The following is a 24113-nucleotide window of genomic DNA, read 5'->3' as shown; positions in this document are numbered from 1 at the left end:
TATTGGATTGTCTGATTTCATAGTTTGCTTCTTCAGGAATAATTATTGTAAGGAATAAGAATTCATAGAACTAATAAAAGTGATCTAACCAAAGCTTAGGTAAAGCTTTAGTTAGATTAATCTCTCCAGTGTGGTAGACGTCGGGCGATGACTTTTTAATTTTTGTAAATTTTTTTGAACGTGTCTATATCTTGTATGTTGTGTTTGATCTGGTTTTATTATATTGTTCATAGCTTGTTCGTTTTACTTATCGCTATTATGTTTTGCTTTCATTGTATCGCTGTTGTAATCGATTATAGCCATGCCAACACATTATCAACTGCATTTTATTTATTTTATTTATTTTTATTTTATTTATTTTATTTATTGTTATACGACTTTCTTTAATCAGTTCCATTATCCGGATTGGGTGAATATGTTGTATATAAAGGAGCTCAGCTGGTTTGAGCAATATTTGTAAGCTTTAAGGCTAATAGGTTTCTTTTCCTTTATCAAACAAAATAATGGTAAAAATCATACTCATTATCTTTTGTTCATGTGACAGTTTATATGGTACCAAAGTGAAAGCCGGAAAATTCCTTTACATTAGTTTTATGAAGTCTTATTACTTACAATAATTACAGCCAAAGTAGCAACTAGTAGTATGTACTATGAATCTATAGTTCGATGAAGGTCGTGATATAAAAAGATAAATTGCTAATTTTTATGAAGGCCTGATTATTTGTCATATTTATAAAATAACTTTATTATTCAGAAGCCTTATTTGTAGTATTTACATTACATGCAAAACATCTGGATGAAAGTCTCAGTGTATCCACTTTTAAAGTGGTTATTATAGTGCCAAACAGTGTATATCATGACAATATGGGAGCATAGTTTTTAATTAATACCTTTATTCAGTTAAAAAAAACAAAAAGTCATACATGCAAAATCAGGTTGGAGTTTGGATCATAAGTTGGACCCCCTACACCGAGAAGTAAAAAATTGAGACAATAAATACATTGGTTAGGTTTCAAGGAACAGCCATACAAAACTTCAAGTCAACATGTTTAAAATTAACAAAATGACAGCGTTTTAAAGACTGAAAACACTGAAAAAAAGCAAATAAGGAGAAAACCCTGCCTAAAGTTTGGGAATAGAAAACGAATGATCTGTTTATAGTTAAGGGCAGCTGGATTGTCATGACTACATCTCATACACTTTTAAAACCCTCCTTGTTGAAGATGTGTTATCATCTGTTGCAGCCGAGCTTTTATTTGCCTTAGCAGCAATTACTATAGGTTCCGCTGCCTTGCTTCCACGTACCACCCGGCAGCAATACGTGCCTCAGGTATACTTGAATTATATAGGAAACATGCTTTTCTTGAAAAAAAAATTTGAAAAAAGAAATACTATTTTGAGGGTGCCTTCTAACCTTAAGGCATTGCAGCTACCTTACGACAAACAGTGAAAATGGGAACATGTGATCAAGATCAGTAATCTTGGTTCAAGATAAATCTTTCTAGAAGATTAATACTTAAAATCTTACGTCAGCTATTGCTAGAACTCAATGTTCTTTGATCTTCACATGTATGAGGTCAGTCAATAGTTTTCCTTATTATAAGGTTAATCTGTGTCATGGCAGTTTTGATATTAACCATATTTAGATTTGATTTTTCTGTTTATGTTATTCACTCAGTAAACCACTTGAAACCATTTCTTCTAGATTGTTTAATACTACAAATTAAACAATGTAGATTTCCTTTGTTATATAATTGTATTTGTGAATTATGTTAACATTAAAAGTTAAACGTGTGATTATCATGAGCATATGTTACAAGTTAGGGCTCACTGAGTTCTCACTTTAAAAAATGTTGATACTAAGCTGCAAATATTTCCATTTTACAAACTATTCTAGAAAATAATTCTTTCAAAGAAATGTGAAACTTATTTGTTTATTTTATTAGTGTTAACCAATTTATTGTTGTTTTCTAATTTTAGTATACTGAATAAAACTTAAGATTTTTGAAGTAAAAGGTTTACTCAAAATTGTGAAAATTTGAAAGTTTTTTAATCATAATTCATTATGCAATACTATGGAAAGCATTAAAATATTTAAGAAACATCCATTTTTTGAGAGTTTCGTACTATTAACTGTGTTGATTGAATATAACATCATGGCATCTAGATTTTATGAATTTTGTTTTTGTTGTCTCTAGTTACATAAAACAGTTACAATTTGTATTCATGTACTATCAATCTAGTATTTAGTATAAAAGAGTGGTGGTATATTGTGGAGTTGTGCTGGAGCTAAAATGCATTGTTTTTTTTTCTGATATATAAATATAATATTTATTCTTGTGCTGAATAAACTAGCATTAACAGCAGCTGAGTATAAAGTTACTTTGTTTACTGTAAGTTGACTATAAAACTCTGCACTAATGGTTATTGTACAGATGAGCTTATCTTGTTTAGTTGTTTCATATAATACATTGTTGTTCTTTTATGTTTGTAGGATATGAAGTTAAATTGTCTGTAGATTCCACGGGGTATCCTTCATTCTACAGAGATGAGTCGATTACTCTGACATGTACTGCTAGTGGAGATACAGATGTGACTGGTGTCTACCTGGTTAATGGTGTCAGAGTAACAAACGATAGGACTGCTTGTTTATTTGATGCAAGGGGTAATGAATGGGCAACTAGTAATTTTGTGACCACACTAGGATTTTCTCCAATATATCCAGCTTACTGTGAAGCTGCTGCCGCTGCCGCTCCTCCACTGATCCTTTCTGTAACAGGAATCGTATCAAATGTCTTGCTTAGCGCTAACTTTGTTTGTTTCGCTGACTTCCATGCAGGGCCGCGTGTGAACTCTACATCTTTTTCTATCCCAGCAATTCGTGGTGAGTTCATGGTACTGCTATGCACCGATATTTCTTTTAAGCTCGCTTTTAACATGATAGCAGAGCAAGTCACTTCGAACCTGACTGTTTATGCCTATACTGTTGTAAGTTAGTTAAAATACCTTCATAAGAAACTATCATAACTCATTTACCTTCTTTGACTCGCAATGACTGTACCTATGAAGGTTGTTCATAGTTGTTTATGTGACATTTATTGCTTTTGTATTTTTATTATACAGTGTGATCAGGCTTGTCGCTGTGCAATCGGTTAAACAAAATGGGAAGTAGTTGGTGTTTATGTTGATCATGTAGAGTCGAGCTGGTTGTTCTGGTTATGTTCTTTTGCACTAAAAACTGTGTATTATTACTTATTAAGAAAACTTTGAAGGCTTTTCATCATGCAAAACCTTCTTTAATAAATATGGTATGGGCTTGATGATGCACAGCCTCCAATGCTTGGTAAATATGAAAACAGACAATGTTTTTCTGACTAAAACCAGATAAACTTTGAACTAAGCTTATATGCATATGGTACAGTCTTTTTTATAGTTTTCCAAAAGCTTGAAGTTTTCCAATTGTTTTGAAATTTTTTAGGTGCAAAATCAAATAATTGCTTTGAACATCATTTTAAGGTAATGATTGTAGGTAGAGGCTTGGCAGTATAATTATTCAGATATATTATTATAAAATGAATGTTCAGTGCACTCACACCCAAGTGACCTCATGCTCTGATAAATTTCAAATTCCGCTGAACTTCATATATTTTGACCCCAAGTTCCTTCATATAATCAAATCTCAAGTTGTTTACTGATATGTTTTATTTTTTATGAATATTTTGTTAGTTGTGTTTAGTGTTGATGAGCTGATATAAAGTAAATGTTATAGTTAGATACAATTAAACGAATAATTAGTGTATTGCTTAATTTTCTACTACTACATGTAAAAAACATGTATATATACATTTATATATACATACATATATATACATGTATATATATATATATATATATATATATATATATATATATATATATATATATATATATATATATATATATATATATGTATGTATATATAAATGTCAAAAATCATTTTGAAAAAATTACTAAATTTTTTTTCAAGATTCCCGTAACAATAATTTTTACCGATCTAGACGCTTTCAAAAATTCTACACTCAGTTAATACAAGAGAAAACATCTAGCGCCAGAATTTTAAATATCTAACACAACAAATCGACTAAGATAAAATGGCAATGAACTACCTTGGAAATCATTTGCTTCGCCTGGCAGAAGGAGTCATCGAGCCAGCTTGAAATATTTATTTTTTATTTGATAAAACTCAGTCAAGAGTTCTGTCTTACACCAAAAATATTCAGGATCACAAAAAACACCATTATATTATAGGTTTCCTTTTTATCAAATTTTAATTAATTTTATATGTTACTTCAATTTCCAATGAGACAAACTACTGGTCACAACTTTAGTGAAGAATTATATTTCACAGGTAGTTCTAACTGCATAAATGTAGTATGAGCGAGAGATCACCAGTTCACAACATTTTCTTGTTATTATACACATATATAATATATTTATAATGTATATTTATGTATGTATATATATATGTATATACATACATATATATACATACATGTTAGCACCAGTAATCCATAATCTTCCAGCTATGAAGTTTTAGTAACTTTAATAGTTCTAGCTATATATAAGTAACCAAAGCAGTAAAATAAGCATGCACGTGCAAGCGTGTGCGCGTGTGTGTGTAGATGGGTAAATGTTTGGTGAGTTGTTTAGTTTGGTTATCACTAAATGTATTATTAATGATCTCATTTATGATGTCAGATGATGACATTTATGACTATTCACATATACTGTATATATATATATATATATATATATATATATATATATATATATATATATATATACAGGGCAGATAACGCAGTTGCTAAGGTATCGGGACCGTGATCATTTGGTCTTAGGTTCACACCCCAACCACTGCACTCTTCTTTTGGTCTTTTGACAAGACCTTTGCTTGTGTAATGTCGACAGGCTCTATTAAGAGTGCAACAACAAAAAAAGCCATGCTGACTCCGACGTCACCCGGTCAAACAAGGTCCGCGCTGCGTGTAGCTGAACCAGGACAAGGCAGTGAAAAATTGGCTACTGGTTCAAAACGTATGAAATGGACTCAAACTGATAACACAGACTTCATGCAGTGCTACTTTATGAGTGAACCTCGAAAGTGGGGCTACATAGAAAGGATGCATCAGCTGTAGATAAACATGCACCCTGAATTGCCACTAACCACTCTAGCAACTTGTAGCTCAGAGCAGTAACATAATCAAGCAGCATCTCATATCGGAACTTGAGGTAGATGAAATTAGTGAACAGTTCACCGACGTAACCTCGATAAACGAGGAGTACAAATCAACACACACAGTCACAGATACACAATCTTGTGTTGACTCACAGGTTGAAGAACGCATGCACTTTGACCTTGACCCAAGGGTAAAGGAGCTTGCGGAAACATCATCAACAAGACGCCAGCTGCTAATGATTATGGAAACAGGGTACCACTACAAAGAGTTAGCAAGGCCCATACCTAAGAAGCTGTTAGATGATATTAACTTGGCACTGGAGTCGATCTCAACTGGATCAACCAGTGAGACTAATGCCGTAATCTACAGTACGGCAACCGTCGTCTCGGAAGATATGGGTATTAAGCCACTGTCAACAAGGCTTCAAGCTATTTTATCTTGGCAGCTGAGGCTACAAAATAAGATCAAAGACTTACGCAAGAAAGTTGGTAGGCTCAGTGAGAGATCTAACCACAATTTGGAGCATCCAAAAAGGGAAGCCACAATAAAAGCTTTAAAATCTGCCAAACAGCAGATAGCAGCACTTTCGGCACGACTGAAACGGTACACCAAAAAGCGGGATAACAAGAGAATGAACAAACTGTTCATCAACAGTGGACATCAAGTGCAGAGCGCAGCGTATGAAAAACTGGGCAGCACTTGGCCATGACATGATTTAAGCTTATTGGTTGAAGAAATTGACATCACTTCGCACTAGAATGGCTAAGCAAATAGAATGCCTAATAGAAGAATGCGACCATCCGTAATGGCTGACCAAAGGACTTCTGATATAAGATCCAAAGCAGGGGCTGGTTCCCAAGAACTATCGACCAATAACGCTCTGGAATTCCACCACCTGGAAACTGCTCTCAGGAATAGTTGCAGACAAACTGGAAGAGCACATGAGTCACTATATGGCCAGTGCTCAGAAAGGAATTGTGCGCAACACCCGAGAGGCCAAGCATCAGTTACTGGTTGATCGGACAGTCTGTCAAGACAGCAGGAGAAAGCATACCAATCTTTCCATGGCTTGGATCGACGACAAAAAGGCCTACGACTCAATTCTCCATTGTTTGATACTTGAATGCCGAGTGTCTGAAGTGGTGAGTGTAAAAATTAAGCGAGGCATCTATCAAGGTGAATCCTTATCAACGCTGCTCTTTTGCATATGCCTAAACCCTCTAAGTAATATGGTAGAGAAGACTCAATATGGGTACCAGTTTTAAACTGGCACAAATATCAGCCACCTCTTTTATATAGATGACATCTAGCTGTACACTAACAAAAACAGGGACATTGATTCGCTAATACACTTCACTTGGGTATACAGCAAGGACATCAGGATGGCATTCGATATTGAGAAATGTGGAAGGCTAATTCTTAAGAAAGACCAGTCTATGCTCACAGATGGCCTGAATGCAGAGAGTTTGGCACAGAATGCCAAATGGTACTATCAAAGATATAAAAAAAAAAGTGCAAGTATTTGGGGATCATGCAAAGCAACGTCAACCATGAAGCCGTGGTACGTCACAAAGCCATTACTGAATACAAGAAACGCCTTTGACAGGTTCTACGAAACCAGCTCAATGCCGAAATTAAGTCATGGAAATAAATACCTACGCACTGCCAGTAATAAGTCATTCAGCAGGCATAACAAAGTGGACTGAGGAAGCCCTCAAGGACACAGATATAGCAACCCGTAAACTGCTGACCATGCATTGAGTACTCAACCCAAAATCTGATATTACTAGATTGTATCTCGATAGCAAAGATGGCGATAGGAGACTCAGAAGTGTACAGCAGACAGTGAAAGAAAAAGAACAAAGCATCAAAGCATCAAAGCCTATGCAGCCTCCACGGCCACTTCAGATAAGTTGCTAGCTGAATTTCAATTGGCTGCTCTGACATTGGAGCTTTGCCCTGATGATTAGGAAATTGACTGGCACACGAAACCTCTTCATGGTGTTTAAAACCGACAAATATCTAAGGTTGGCGATCTTCACCAGACATATATGCGGCTGAACAAAGGAAAGCTGACGGCCAATAAAAAGTCCGCTACTCATGGTATATATATATATATATGCAACATATATATATATATATATATATATGCAACATATATATATATATATATATATATATATATATATATATATATATATATATATGTACAACATATGTATATATATGCAACATATATATATAGAAATATATACATATACAGCATATATATACATCATATAAAGTGAAACATGGATAACTCACCCTCGGATATAGCGAACACATGGTTAACTCGAATGGATTTGCTTGGTCCGTTCCCACACAATGATAAATGGCTCTATATAACTCGAACTCAACACTGTTAATTCGAACTGTTTTTTGCCCAACGGCTACCGAAACGGTTGCTATCGCTTTAGAAAATCACTTTATTCCAAGCCATAGAGGTAAACCTCAACTTTTCGTAATTCATAAGCGTTGTTATTACCACCATCAGCAAAATATTTTTGTCAACGACTTTTCTAAAGGTTTGGTGAAATTTGATTTATACCAAACATCCGCGTAGTGATCGCCCTTCGGAAGCGAGGTAAAGTGAGGTAATCTTTGCATAAACTTCAAGAAAAATCGGCAAAATTGGTTGAGGGTAAAACGCTCAAAAGAAAAAGATGTCTTTTCTTTTGAGCATTTCAACAACGATCAAGTTTTGCCAATGTCAATCTAAAAAACGTCCTGGCCAATAACATCACCTCAAACAACGAACCAATCTCAAGTGATAAAAAAATCTCTATACTTTTTGATAAAAACGTTTTAAACTTTACATTAGAAGCATTTAATTTGAAACGAGGCGTTTGTGCTTTTGCTTTATATTATAGTTTGTATATGTTCTGATGTCTTTTTTTTTTAGCATTTCAACAATGATCAAGTTTTGCCAATGTCAATCTAAAAAACGTCCTGGCAATAACATCACCTCAAACAACGAACCAATCTCAAGTGATAGAAAAATCTCTATACTTTTTGATAAAAAACGTTTTAAACTTTACATTAGAAGCATTTAATTTGAAACAAGCCATTTGTGCTTTTGATTTATATTATAGATTGTATATGTACATATATCTACTAATAAATAAGTAAATACATGGACTTGTGACAGTGCTCTGATAACTTGAACGCTCTGATAATTCGAACACTTTTGCTCGGTCCCGTGAAGTTTGAGTTATCAGAGTTTCACTGTATATATAAATATACAACATATATATAAATATACATTTACATATAAATACAGAAACGAACTATATATATATAAATATATATATACATGTATATATACATATATATATATATATATATAAAATTGGGTAAAAATGAAAGTTAAAGTTAAGTTTAAAACAACTTTATTACTAATAGTTTCATATTGCCATGCAATAATCATCACTGATGATTATTGCATGGCAATATGAAACTATTAGTAAAAAAGTTGTTTTAAACTTAACTTTAACTTTCATTTTTACCCAATTTTACATCGCTCTATTTTAATATTGAGCACTTTCATGCAAGAGACTGTTCATACTGCATCTACTGTATATATATATATATATATATATATATATATATATATATATATATATATATATATATAGTGTACAGCAGACAGTGAAAGAGGAGGAGCAAAGCATCAAAGCATATGCAGCCTCCATGGCCATCTCAGATAAGTTGCTAGCTGAATTTCAATCGGCTGCTCTTACAACGGACCTACGCCCTGATGATGAGGAAATTGACTGGCACACGAAACCTCTTCATGGTGCTTACCACCAACAAATATCTAAGGTTGGCGATCTTCACCAGACATATATGTGGCTGAACAAAGGAAACCTAACGGCCAATACAGAGTCGCTAATCATGGCAGCCCAGGAGCAAGTGCTCCCAACAAGGCAACTCCAAACAAACATCTATCACACTAGAGACGATCCTAGATGCAGACTGTGCAAAGATGCACCTGAGACCATCCAACACATCATCAGTGGATGCAGGTAGCTAGCAGGGAACGCATACACTGAGCGGCATAATCATGTCGCAGGTATTGTGTATAGAAGTCTATGTGATGAGTATGGCCTTAATAAACCACAACACTGGTGGGAAGCTCCTGGTAAGGTCAATGAAAATGACCGCGCTAAAATTCTCTGGGACTTCTACATCCAAACTGACAAGCATGTCTTAGCAAACCACCCAGATATAGTGGTGGTAGACAAGGAGAACAAGAGGGCTACTATAATAGATATAGCAGTACCCAATGACTACAATATAGCCAGCAAAGAAAAAGAAAAGGTAGATAAATATCTCCCTCTTAGAGAAGAAATTGAAAAATGCTGGAATGTAAGAACAACTGTAATCCCAGTAGTCATTGGGGCATTGGGCGCAATAACACTGGCGCATAAAATGTGGCTTGCCCAAATACCAACAACAATCAACTCAGGTGAGTTGCAGAAAAGTGCGCTATTTGGAACAGCTAAGATCTTGAGGCGAGTGCTCAAACTCCCAGGTCTCTGGTAGGAGACCCGAGTTAGAGCAGAATTTACCACCCATACGGGGTATCCGGGGGGAGGGAACCATTTTTTTATTATTTATATATATATGTATATATATATATATATATATATATATATATATAGGTTGATCTTTGGCAAGTTCTTTAGTCGTTTTATCAATATATGTAAATAAACATTTATGATGTCCTAGTAAAACTCCTTCATCTCTACAACGGACTAGGTTTTTTTTGTCTTTCCTGCTAACAACATTTTAATCTTTCGCTTTCTGGCTATAGTTAGCTTTCCCTTTTTGCCCAATCCAAGCAAGTTCATTGATGCATTGGCAGTAAAATGTAAGGAGAAAAAATACATTATCTGACTTTCTTGTGTACAGAGATGTTTTCAAAAAGTGCCAATATACAGCGTATGTATTTCCTGGTGTAAATATTTTATTCCTAATTGTCTAAGGTACTCCTGTCATTTATGTAGAGCATCTCCATATAAAACTGTGGTAAGTTTATTGGTTGCCAACATTTGGTGGTTGAAGTGACCCTAAGTGATTGATGTAAAACCATCCTGTTTGTGGCATGTTCTTTTGAGAATTCTCCCTTTCACTCGTTTTATGTAAATATTTCCTCTTTCTTGTAGTTAAACCTGAGAGTCTCGTAATAAATGGTCCAGATCACATAGTCGAGGAGAATGAGTTTACATTCAGCTGCACAAGTACTGGAGGAACTCCTGACTCCGTGCTGCGATACGGTTTGTGTTTAACTAAAATAAATCTACAATGTTTTAATAACTGGTATGATCTTAGCATGTTTTAAAGTTTGTACATTGAAGTCATCTCTCATAGTCGCACTCGATTTCATAGCAAGTTTTAATTTGTTTCTTTCGTTGTTTTCTTGTGCGAGCCTTTTTTGGTTTCCGAAAAATAAATGTTGTTACAACTCGCGCTCTATTTATTCAGCGCAAACAGGAAATCATGTATTTGGGGTTATTGTATTTTACCATGGTATTAGAGCATCTAATATAAAAAGATTTATATAAGACACATTTCATGCACATTGGAACCTCTACATACAAAATAACTTTGTTTTAGAACCTGTATCAGAAGTAGAAAATTTTGTAAATAGAAAGCCAATTTGATATATAGACATGTTCCGATTCATTTTTAAGCTTCCTTAATAATTGTTCATAAACTTTTTATCCAAGCAGAATTTCAAGTTTTAAACAAACAAAAATTAGCTGTAATACTACATAATAAATATAAAAAGTATACAAAAAAGGAGAAAGGACAGAAATCTAGAATAGTAACCATGAAACCATAAAACCACAAACCTTCTGGCCTGAGGCTTAGCTTTGTGCTAAAAGTCAGCCTTAGGTTACAAGTTTAGTCTTAGGTGTTAACCCTTTGAACTCTGACAGCCTGTATTCAGGCATCGTATAAAGTGTATCAGATGACCTAACAGCTAAAATATTGGCAGCCACATGGCATGGTTTACTAATTGTGTTTTAAAAAGACAGTGTAAACCAATCAAATAATTATTGCACAGAATCTCAGACCATTTTTTTTCTATTTTTAATCTAAGCTTGTCCTTCAGACATAGCCTTATAGCTTAGACATCAGCCAAAGATAGTAGGCTTAGCCTTAAACATCCCTTGTTCTCAGACATTAGTATTAGGTCATAGTCTAAGCCTTGTTCTTAGCCTTCGGCCTTATATTTCCTATATATATATATATATATATATATATATATATATATATATATATATATATATATATATATATATATATATATATATATATATATATATATATAACCATATATCTATAAATTTATAAATATACTAACTGTACTACACCCTGTTGCTCGGGTAATAAAAAATATTTTGACAGAAAATTTAATTGGATTTGACATATAACAACATTTGCCATTTTAACTTCCAAAGTACATATCATGAGAAAAATATTTTTGCAGTATTTTAAATAAATTAGAAAACAATTAAAAGCAACTATAAAGGTTTTCAAACTTTTCAAACCACTTTAAAATTTTATACCATGAGGAAAATGTTTTGTGCAGGTCCAATAAACTAAAAAAAGTAAAGTGAGAATAAAAAGTTTAAATTTAAATGTGAAATAATTAGCAAGTAATAGCTAATTAAAGTCAGTTTTGCTATGAGTACAATAAAAGATGCTTTGGTAATGATACAATTAATACGAATTGAGAAAAATAAATAAAAGTCCCGAACATGTAGAACTACTAATATTAATTTTCGCAGTAAAGTGTAAGTGCGTGTGTAAAAAGGTTACTGTTCCACCCAAAGCTATACATCAAAACTTTGAATACGTTGATACTGGTACCTCTCGATACCGGTACAAATGTAAAATTGGAATATTGTACTGTTTGACTGAACAGATAATAGCAAACCCGCAAAATAATATCGTTCTGCCTTTGTTTGACTAAACGGAGAAATAATGTTGAGGCTTTTCCCAGGGAGACAATACAATTGAAAGGAATTGGTCTTGACTCCAGATATAGTAATTGAACCTTATGTTAAATATTTCTTAACATGGACATCGTAACGCCTGGCTGCATTGGTAAAATAATCAATGTGCGCTATAGCTATAGCCGGAATGAGACACATATCCACATACTTTCAGAAATATATATATAGACTTATACAAATATCCATAGCATATATGTATAGTTTTATGTATGATATATGTATAGATCTTTACGTATATCTACACGTATATCTAAACATACATTTATATGTACATATATAGGTACATCTATACGGGCATCTATACATACAGCTATTTTTACAACTAAATGAACATATATATGCAAATCTAAATGTACATCTATATGTTCATCTATCTGCACATCTTGAAGTACATCTACATGTATATGTACAACTATCTGCACATCTTTGAGTACATCTATCCCAACATCTATATGCACATCTATGCGCTCATCTATACGCGTATCCATACACGCATATACATACATGTATAGGTACATGTATAGGTACAGGTATATGTACATGTATAGGTACAATTACCCGTACATGTATAGGTACATACATACATGTGCCATACCATTAATACCAATACACATATGTGCATGTTTTTATTGGTGTCCAGCTATAGCTATTAAAATACGTGTCTGATGGATTTGAACTCACGGCGAACTATCCTGCAAGTTTAATATTCAGGCACTATACTACTGAGCTATATAAGACATTTTGATCAACGACTTAATCATATACTATATACCGTATGCACTTGCTAAATGGCGTATTACTTGAAACTATGAATTCTATTAACTCTATGAAACACGATGCTTTTTCGTGTTTTCTCGAATTTTTAATTTCTGTTTATCGTAAGGTTCAATTTCTATATCAGGGTCAAAGCCATTTCTTTTCACGCAGAAAACTGTATTGTTTTGGTAGGAAAAGTTTTGACATTCTCTCTCTGTCCGATCAGACAAACACAGTACGATATCTCCTTTTTACATTTATACCAATATCGAGAGGTACCAGTATCGAAAAGTACCAGTATCGCGAGGTACCAGTATTGTGAGGTACCAGTATCGAGAGGTACCAGTATCAAGCGGTACCAGTATCCCGAGGTACCAGTATTGAGAGGTACCAGTATTGAGAGGTACCAGTATCGAGAGGTACCAGTATTAAAAGGTACCAGTATCACAAGGTACCAGTATTGAGAGGTACCATTATCGCGAGGTACCAGTATCGAGAGGTACCAGTATCGAAAGGTACCAGTATCGAGAGGTACCAGTATCGAGAGGTACCAGTATCGAGAGGTACCAGTATCGAGAGGTACCAGTATTGAGAGTTACCAGTATCAAAAGGTACCAGTATCGAGAGGTACCAGTATCGAGAAGTACCAGGATCGAGAGTTACCAGAATCAAAAGGTACCAGTATCGAAAGGTACCAGTATCGAGCGGTACCAGTATCCCGAGGTACCAGTATTGAGAGGTACCAGTATTGAGAGGTACCAGTATCGAGAGGTACCAGTATCGAGAGGTACCAGTATCGCAAGGTACCAGTATCGCAAGGTACCAGTATCGAGAGGTACCATTATCGCGAGGTACCAGTATCGAGAGGTACCAGTATCGAAAGGTACCAGTATCAAAAGGTACCAGTATCGAGAGGTACCAGTATCGAGAAGTACCAGTATCGAGAGTTACCAAAATCAAAAGGTACCAGTATCGAGAGGTACCAGTATCAAGAAGTACCGGTATTCTCTCTCTCTCTGTCCGATCAGACAAACACAGTACGATATCTCTTTTTTACATTTATACCAATATCGAGACGTGCCAGTATCGAGCGGTACCAGTATCCCGAGGTACCAGTATTGAGAGGTACCAGTAGTGAGAGGTACCAGTATCGAGAGGTACCAGTATCAAAAGGTACCAGTATCGCAAGGTACCAGTATCGAGAGGTACCATTATCGCGAGGTACCGGTATCGAGAGGTACCAGTATCGAAAGGTACCAGTATCAAAAGGTACCAGTATCAAAAGGTACCAGTATCGCGAGGTACCAGTATCGCAAGGTACCAGTATCGAGAGGTACTAGTATTGCGAGGTACCAGTATCGAAAGGTACCCATATCAAAAGGTACCAGTATCAAAAGGTACCAGTATCGAGAGGTACCAGTATCAAGAGGTACCAGTATCAAAAGGTACCAGTATCAAAAGGTACCAGTATCAAAAGGTACAAGTATCGAGAGGTACCATTATCAAGAGTTACCAGTATTATATAATTGTATTGAAAAATTTTGATGAATAGCTTCTGGTGGAACAGTAACCCTTTTTAACCTTAGGTACCGACTAAATGACTGTTATTATTAATTCAACATATTCAGGAGTTTTATTTAGTTTTCTTCGTTCGTATTAATTGTATCATCACCGAATTATTTTTTAATGTGATCGTAGCAAAACAGACTTAATTCAGCTATTACTCGCTAATACTTTCACATCTACATTAAAAGCCTTGTAATGCTGTTTTATTTATTTTCAATTTATTTGACCTACACCAAACATTTTTCTCATGATATGAAGTTTGAAAGTTACAGTTGTTTGACAAAGTCTGTAAACAATTACAGTAGTTTTTTTTTCCTCTTAACTTATTTCAACTACACAAAACACCTTTCTCATGATATGTGGTTTTAAAGTTAGATTGCAAAATGCTGTTATATGTTAGATACAAGTAAACATTGTTATTTGTTACATGTAAATACAAATAAATTTTTGGTCCAAAGACTATTATTACCCGTGGAAGGTTGTGTAAAACAGATAGTATATATATAAATCTTACTGTATATATCTGTTAATGTGTATTCCGGTGTCTCCGACTACAGCTATTAACACTTTAGCTGAAAAAGCTTGCATCACGCTGGATTTGAACTCACGAAGACTGCCTTTCCGTGGTTGTAAACCACATATCTAACCACAAGTCTACAAAAGTTCTTGTCCTCGACATACTAGGGCAAACTTGTTTTTCCTCGTACGATACCAAAAAAAGTTTGTTTGAAATTAAAATTTAGCAATTTGTGTACTGAATCTATACGTTTTTATGATATATACATCGCTTGCCATGGCAAGTGCAGCGTTATCCGTTATGGTAAAAACAGATTGAAAAACAGATAAAGTGATAAAATTTTAGTTGAAGGCTTGAAGTTTACAAAATGCCTACTAAAACCTCTTCTTAGTATGTGATTAAATAGCTAAAGTCATTTAAGTTAGATTCAGACTTTACGTTACATGCCTGGCACGAAAGTAAAACTATCGATTGTACGTTCTATGTGTACCGCATTGTAATGTTAAATTTTCTTGCAGATCATGACCACAAAATGCATTAAAGTTACTGTAGGTAACTTTATCTACAAAGGTTGACCCATTTTTACTAACTATTTTTAAATGATGACGTTTTTTATCATTTTAGCCGGGCGTTTGCATTAGATCATCACGATTGGTTTCTATACCACTTCAAGCGTCTATACGATATTTTCCCCTTTTGATGCAAACACTTAAACAAATGAAAATCATATAATTATGTATCAAATAATTTTCCATTGTAATCATAGCAAAACAGACTATATTTAGCTATTACTTGCTAATGATTTCACCTTTACATTTGAACACAACTGCAGTTCTATTTTTCTTCTTAATTTATTTCAACAAAACACCTGTTCATTATATGAAATTCAAAAGTTACAGTTGTTTGAAAAAGTTTGAAAATCTTTACAGTTGTTTTTCTTTCTCAACTCATATAAACTGCAAAAAAGCACGTTTCTCGCAATATGACGTTCATAGAAATAAAATTTCTGTCCAAAAACTTGTTGTTACTCGGGCAACGCCGGTATGCGGCTGGTCTATATATATATATATATAGTCATATATATATATATATAAACATCTCGAAGGAGGTTTTATGTCGTACGTCTGTCTGCATTTCGGCTATAGCTATCAAAACTTTGGAATAAAAAAATCGTACAGAAATAGGTTTGATCTTGGACACTACCATTCACCAGTCCGATTTCCTATCAAATAGGCCAAAAAGATTGAGTTGTTTGCTTGCCAATATAAGTCGCTATATGGGAGCACGTACCCGACGACTGTGCATACTACGCTGGGTGAATGCATAAGTAAGTGATTGTCATTATTTAGCTTAAAAAAATTTCCATTGACATTCTGCAGGGCTAATAGCAAGTGGCAGGCAACTCTCATTACTTGTCATTGTTTATAAACTGACTTTTAATACCTGGGCAACGCCAGATGGCACAGCTAGTATGTATATATATATATATATATATATATATATATATATATATATATATATACATATATACATATATATATATATATATATATATATATATATATATATATATATATATATATATATATACATATACATGTATATATATGTATATATATAAAATATGTATAAGTGGAACTTCGCTCTATAAGTTAAACATTTTATTACTAATAGTTTCATGTGGTACAATAAGTATCACACTCTTCAGATAAAATGTCTAAAATGAATTTCATACACCAGTAATTAATAGGCTGTTATGCAGAGTTAGATAAGCTGATAATTGGATGAGTGTACAGAAGCCAAAAGCCAAATAATTAAGTGATACAATTACGTAGCAAGAACTTAGATGAATGTCTGCATGATGATAATAGCTCGTTACGTTTATTAAGAATGCCTAGTGATGGTCTGTAAATAATAAAGAATTTCTCTCATGAGCATAAGTTACACTTGTTGGAGATAGTGTTGTATGCTTTAGCATGTCATAGGGTCTTCCATGATATTGCGTAGTTGGTATTATTGTCCTTTATTGACTATATATATTTACTTAATTCAGTAGAGTTTCTCTTAGATGGGTGGTTGAAAGAAGCTTTATGGTTAGTGAATCGCGTCTTAAAAGTGTTCTCTGTTAGTCCAATGTATGTATGGTCCGGTGAATCGGTGTTGGTTTTTACAGTAGCCTGGTAAATTAACGATGTTTTCAGGCATTCTCCATTCATCGGGCACTCTTTTTTTCTACAGTTGCATGTTTGGTCTTCATTTGCGGTGTTGGCAGTCAGTATAATTTTGTTGTGAGCATTGATGGACTCTCTTATATTGTTCATACAACTGTAGCTAATTTTGATATTGTTGCTGTAAATATTTTATGTAGTGGGTGCCTTGCCGTATATTCCTTCTTGACTAGTTGGATAAAAGGTTTGCCGATGTTAGTATAGACATTACTGCTGTAAGGTGGGTTGTACCATGTAATCGTCCTGCTCCGTTTGCATCGTCTGTTTTCAGATGTAAATAGATGTTCTTGGTATGTTAGTTGGTGGCTATATCCACTCTTGGTTAGTGCTTCTTGGTAGATATTTGCTGTTTTATTGAAGCATTCAGCATCAGACGAAATTGTAGAGAGCCTCTTATTTATACTTGCTGGGATTTTTCTGATTATGCCAGGTGGGTGGTTGGATTCTTTTTTGACATACACTGGTCTCTTATTGGGTTTGACGTATGGCATGTGTTTACCATTGTCTAAGTTGAGGGTAACATCAAGGAAGTTTACAACTCTTTTATTAACATTGATGGTAATCTTTAGTCCATACGAGCTGAATATAGCACAGAGATCTTTTTTCATAGATTCTGCATTACGTGCTGAACCTTCTACTATGCCTAGCCCATCATCTCTGTACAATCCGAAGTTGTTACCATATTTTGTTGTGATCTGATGGAGTAGAAATGTAAACTATCAGAGTAGAAATGAAAACTTCCCATTGTTACATCAAATAGTTCATTAGCGGATGTTTTTCTCCAGTATTCTCCTTCACTACATAGAATTGATCTTTTGGAGTGTGTGATGATGTTTCTCTTTTCCTTGGTGATGTTTGTAAATTTGGTGGCAAACTCTAGTCATTTGGTGGCAACTCTTAGATATTCATCTAAGTTCTTGCTACGTAATTGTATCACTTAACTATTTGGCTTTTGGCTTCTGTACACTCATCCAATTATCAGCTTACCTAACTCTGCATAACAGCGTATTTATTACTGGTGTATGAAGTTCATTTTAGACATTTTATCTGAAGAGTGTGATACTTATTGTACCACATGAAACTATTAGTAATAAAATGTTTAACTTATAGAGTGAAGTTCCACTTATACATATTTTATAATCTAGCTCTGATTTATCATTGAGCACTCTGTAACGAACTGTGCAGCATCCACTTTGTCTGTGTGTGTATATATATATATATATATATATATATATATATATATATATATATATATATATATATATATATATATATATATATATATATATATATATATATATATATATATATACTCATGCTACAGACAGTACTGTTTCGGCTATTGAAGCCTCATCAGTGCAGCTCAGAGCTTTGGCAAGGGACACAAATCCCATTACCAATGAGAGTTGACTTCCTGCCATGAAACAACTAGGTTTCCTCACAGACTTTAAGAAAGTCAATGTGCTGGCACCAGAGTGCTCAAATCACAAAAGTGATGAGCTTCGCACAAAGGCAAATAGTGCCGTACCTCTCACAGAGTGCTCAACCACACCGAAGTGAGGGAGCATATACTCATGCTACAGACAGTACTGTTTCGGCTATTGAAGCCTCATCAGTGCAGCTCAGAGCTTTTGCAAGGGACAAAAATCCCATTACCAATGAGAGTTGACTTCCTGCCACGAAACAACTAGGTTGCCTCACAGACTTTAAGAAAGTCAATGTGCTGGCACCAGGGTGCTCAAGTCACAAAAGTGATGAGCTTTGCACAAAGGCAAATAGTGCCGCACCTCTCACAGAGTGCTCAACCACACCGAAGTGAGGGAACATATACTCATGCTACAGACAGTACTGTTTCGGCTATTGAAGCCTCATCAGTGCAGCTCAGAGCTTTGGCAAGGGACACAAATCCCATTACCAATGAGAGTTGACTTCCTGCGATGAAACAACTAGGTTGCCTCACAGACTTTAAGAAAGTCAATGTGCTGGCACCAGAGTGCTCAAATCACAAAAGAGATGAGCTTTGCACAAAGGCAAATAGTGCCGCACCTCTCACAGAGTGCTCAACCACACCGAAGTGAGGGAGCATATACTCATGCTACAGACAGTACTGTTTCGGCTATTGAAACCTCATCAGTGCAGCTCAGAGCTTTGGCAAGGGACACAAATCCCATTACCAATGAGAGTTGACTTCCTGCCATGAAACAACTAGGTTGCCTCACAGACTTTAAGAAAGTCAATGTGCTGGCACCAGAGTGCTCAAATCACAAAAGTGATGAGCTTTGCACCAAGGCAAATAGTGCCGCACCTCTCACAGAGTGCTCAACCACACCGAAGTGAGGGAGCATATATATATATATATATATATATATATATATATATATATATATATATATATATATATATTATTGGGTGAAAATGAAAGTTAAAGTTAAGTTTAAAACAACATTATTTCTAATAGTTTCATATTGCCATGCAATAATCATCAGATAAAATTGTTAGCACTGAAAACGACTTATATATATATATATATATATATATGTATATATATATATGTATATATATATATATATATTATATATATATATGTATATATATATGAGGAGTTCATTTCCAAAACCAGTTATTTCCATTTTTGGCACTTTTTGACTTTTTAATTTTAAATTATACTCTAATAATATGAGTACATTGTTCAATAGATTTTTTGTTCCTAAACTAGTTATTTCTCATACATTGCACCCACTAAAATCTTTGTTTTGTCCCAAAACCTAGTTATTTCCTATTGGGTTTCTATTTGTGCCTGCTTTTCAATTGGTTGTTGTAAAACTAGGTCAGCTTTTTGATTCAGTGACTACAGGTCCAAACACACTAGGTGATTTTATCGCGAGCATCATGAGGAGGGCGGATATATCGCTGGCGTGTGCATAAACACACTGGAGCGATTCACTAGCAAACGATATAATTGGCATGCCCACAAACTGCCAATAAAATTCTGTATCATTATAGTTTCTTCGGAGTTGTTAATAAATCTAGGTTAGTCCATATGGCGCCGTCTAGGTGACAACGTAAACAACTTACGCAATTGTTATTAAACCTATCTCACTTTCACGAAGTGTACACTGCCTACAATACAAGAAGACATGAGAAAAAACGATTATTGTATTTTTAACTGTAATATTTTTTACTATTTTTAAGCATATTTTATTTTGTAGTGTTTTTTATACTTAATATATCAAATATTTACCGTTCTCCATATGGTCAACCTGCGCATCGATTGACTCCAAATGTTGGTTTTCAACTCGGATTTTTGTAATTTTGTTTGTTATGGTGTACAGGACTGGGAGTGCTATTATTGAATTTATGAACAATCCAGTGTTTGTTCGGAAGATGTTTCAATCGTAACAAAATAGGCCAAAATAGCAAATTGTCGCTGCTGTACGTTGGTGAACAGCGATGAGAGATAATTACCCGCCATAAAATTGCATTCTGGTAAAAGCCAACCAATCGAAATGCATCTCGCTAGCGATAAAGTTGTGTAGAGAAAGTCTAACGTTATCGCTCTGCATGAGCACGCTGAGTGAATTCTAGCGCAGATTAGCGCCACGCAGCGCGATATCGCTCTAAATATCGCCTAGTGTGTTTATACCTTTAGTTATGTAAGCTATCTTTCCACTTCCTGTGCTTTCATGATGGATGCATCTTCAGCAAGTAATTATACTGTAGCAACATTAAATGACTTTTTGGAAGAACCTGTGCAAATAACCCGACCTGCTAAAAAGAACAAAGAGAATGTAGAAGGTAATTAATTTAAACATTTTACTGTTAAATTGGCTTGAAACAAAAATTTAACTAAATTGCAGAAAGCAAAGAAAAATGAAACAATCACATCAAACACAATGCATGTTTGTTTGTGTTTAGTACAAAAGTTAACTAGTGCTAGTAGTAGTAATCTACTACTATTTTTGCTATTAACTCTTTCGCAAGCCAATGTATCGGCTTGCACAGTAAAATAAGTACAGACCATTAGTCGATGGATCGCCTTATCGATAGGGTGTCACTTTTCTTTTCATTTCAAGACCCAAACATTAGCTAGACTAATCAAATGATGTCTTAAACAACCTTACTGCCAATCACATGCAACCAATAAAAATGCAACCAATATTACTTGCTAATGATTTCACCTATATATTTAAAAGGAAAGTAAACACAATTTACTGATGAAGGCCAACATTTACCCAGTTTGTTTTGTGTAATTTACTACGTTTAGCAAAATGTAGATTATTTCTTACAGCAGATAAATACTAAGAATAATATTTTTAAAACAAACAATGCCTGTTCATTCACATATAACTGAGTACAGAGTCTTTTTTCAATTGCATATTTTGCAAAAATTGGGTAGATAACGCTATTACAAAAACGAGTGTGAAACAAACTCGCCAGTAGGAACACTGAATCCTAATAATTCATCCAACCACAAGACACGTAGCGTTTGACTTGATTTGTGATCTATTGTGAGGGACATTGCACATCTCCCGCAATTGTTACAATCTGAAAACAAGTCCACTTTCAGAACACGTCTTTGACCGTCATTGCTAATACACATCTCGCTAAAATATTTCAACTTAAATTTATTTCTGGCGCTGTTCTATTACGTTCACAATGCAATGGCTAAAAGACTCAGTGCTAAAACAGCCACTCTCTTTAGAAGCTACCCAATTGATGGAAGGGTTGAAGATGGGCAAAGATACAAATATACCTGCGGTGAACTATTCAATGAGTGCAAGCGAAACAGACAGTCAGATTCATCATCGTCATGTTCTACAACGATTATTATAACAACGACCACGAGCACTACTATTACTAAAGCTGCTTTAACTACAATTGCTTGACCTACAACTACCTCTACTGACGTTTTACCAACTCCAGATAAATTTTGCAAGTGTGGCAATCGTTCTGAATTGTGACAATTATTGAAAAAGTATGTTGCTACACTGAAAATTTGGCTAATACAAACTTTCAGGATGATCAGTATATTCCCGGTATAACTAGCTGCATCCTGCAATCTAATTTACTAATACATCAGATATTGGGGAAAGTTGCCATACAACTCTCAAGGTTCAAGCATCAAAGGTATCTTGGCTTCAGAGAAGATGTTCTTCTGTTTACTAACATGACTGATTTAAACTACAGACACCATGCTTATAGAAACTATATAGATTTCGTCTACGGGTACCTGGGAAGAAGAAACCGGAAAGTTATTCTTTCATGCGTTGTTGCCTACATACGCACAATGTTGCCTGATCCAAATGGGCGTTATGTAGGCTTCAAAAATGTGGAATCGGAAGAAGGGGAGATGAAGGGGAGCTTTTTATTATAGATGAAGGAAATTAATGTAAGTTCAGTTGTGAGTTGAGCAAAAGATGTTTTTATAAACCTTTTCACTGAATCTGACAGCAACATTACTTAGCTGATCTTCATGACTTGTACAGTGAATAAGTGAATGCATGGTTTGAGAAATAATTATATTTCAATCATTTGACTTGCGCCATGACATAAAAACACCACATTTAACAGCTTACGTTACATAAATCTAAATCGTGTTATACATAGAACTGCAATATATTTATAATTTAAATAGCTTGTTGTATTAATTTTATTAAAAAGTATCTCTCATAAAACTAATCACATATTAATTTTATAATAATTAAAATTTATAGCCAATTATCAATTGTTTTATTACAATCTCTGCATAAACTTATCTTTAATGTTGTACAAGCTGTAAAAGTTGTATCCTTGCTGAAGAATTGTATAATCAATGTATAATGTTATTGCAGATACAGCTTACCAGTCAGAACTTTTTTTCCCACATTTGTGTTGTGATCTATCACTGATAGTTTAATTCTTGTAAAATATCCTGAGGGATCAAAGTCTATTCGCTTTGGTGCATAACTTACATGTAATACGAGGCTGTGGAGGTTTTCTAAAGCACCTGTGTGTTGACTATGGTTCAACAGACGCAATGTGTTTAGCAGTCTCACTTGCCCTAACTCATCACAAAGGACTTTATGCCTTGCACTTCCTGGAATTAACCATTTCACCTTTCTTTCCATTTATCTGTAAACATCAAAGTATTCGATGTTATTTTCAAGGTATTATAAATCTGCAAAGTTTTTGTTTATTCAAATGTCAAGCAGCTGCAGAATATTTAACCATTGGTACAATTTCGGTTTACTATTATGCAACAAATGACTACATATTCTTATATGAAAAACCAAGTTCATTATAAGTGATATATAAAATATTATATTAAACATCTCCATGTGCTTTGATATTTCTGAATATATTATTAGATTCAACATACAGCTTTCATGCCAACATTGGGTATAAATAAAAAAAATTTTTATCACTCACGGATCAATTGGTTCATGAGAACACTGGATGAACTTGTTGTGTCCTGGAAAGCTCCTGTGAATATTAGCGACATGGTTTGTATACTTGCATGGGATGATTGCTGAAAGTATAGAGGAAAAAATGAATGCCAACACAAACAATAAAAAACTGAGGCCTAATTTAAATCTGCATTTTATTATTATATAATTAGATTGTAAAACTTAGGTTTTCTTTTGATAAAACAACGTTACAAAACAACGCAAATACTAAAAATAAAATCATGCGAGTTAATCGCTTCAAGTGATCTGTAAAGCCTATATTATTAATGGTAGCATGAATCATAAATAATAATGGAATCCAAATTTTATGCTAATAT

The sequence above is a fragment of the Watersipora subatra genome, chromosome 5, assembly GCF_963576615.1.
Source record: "Watersipora subatra chromosome 5, tzWatSuba1.1, whole genome shotgun sequence".
Classification (NCBI taxonomy): Eukaryota; Metazoa; Bryozoa; class Gymnolaemata; order Cheilostomatida; family Watersiporidae; genus Watersipora; species Watersipora subatra.
The sequence above is the reverse complement of the archived record's forward strand: the minus strand, read 5'-3'. Positions refer to the sequence as shown.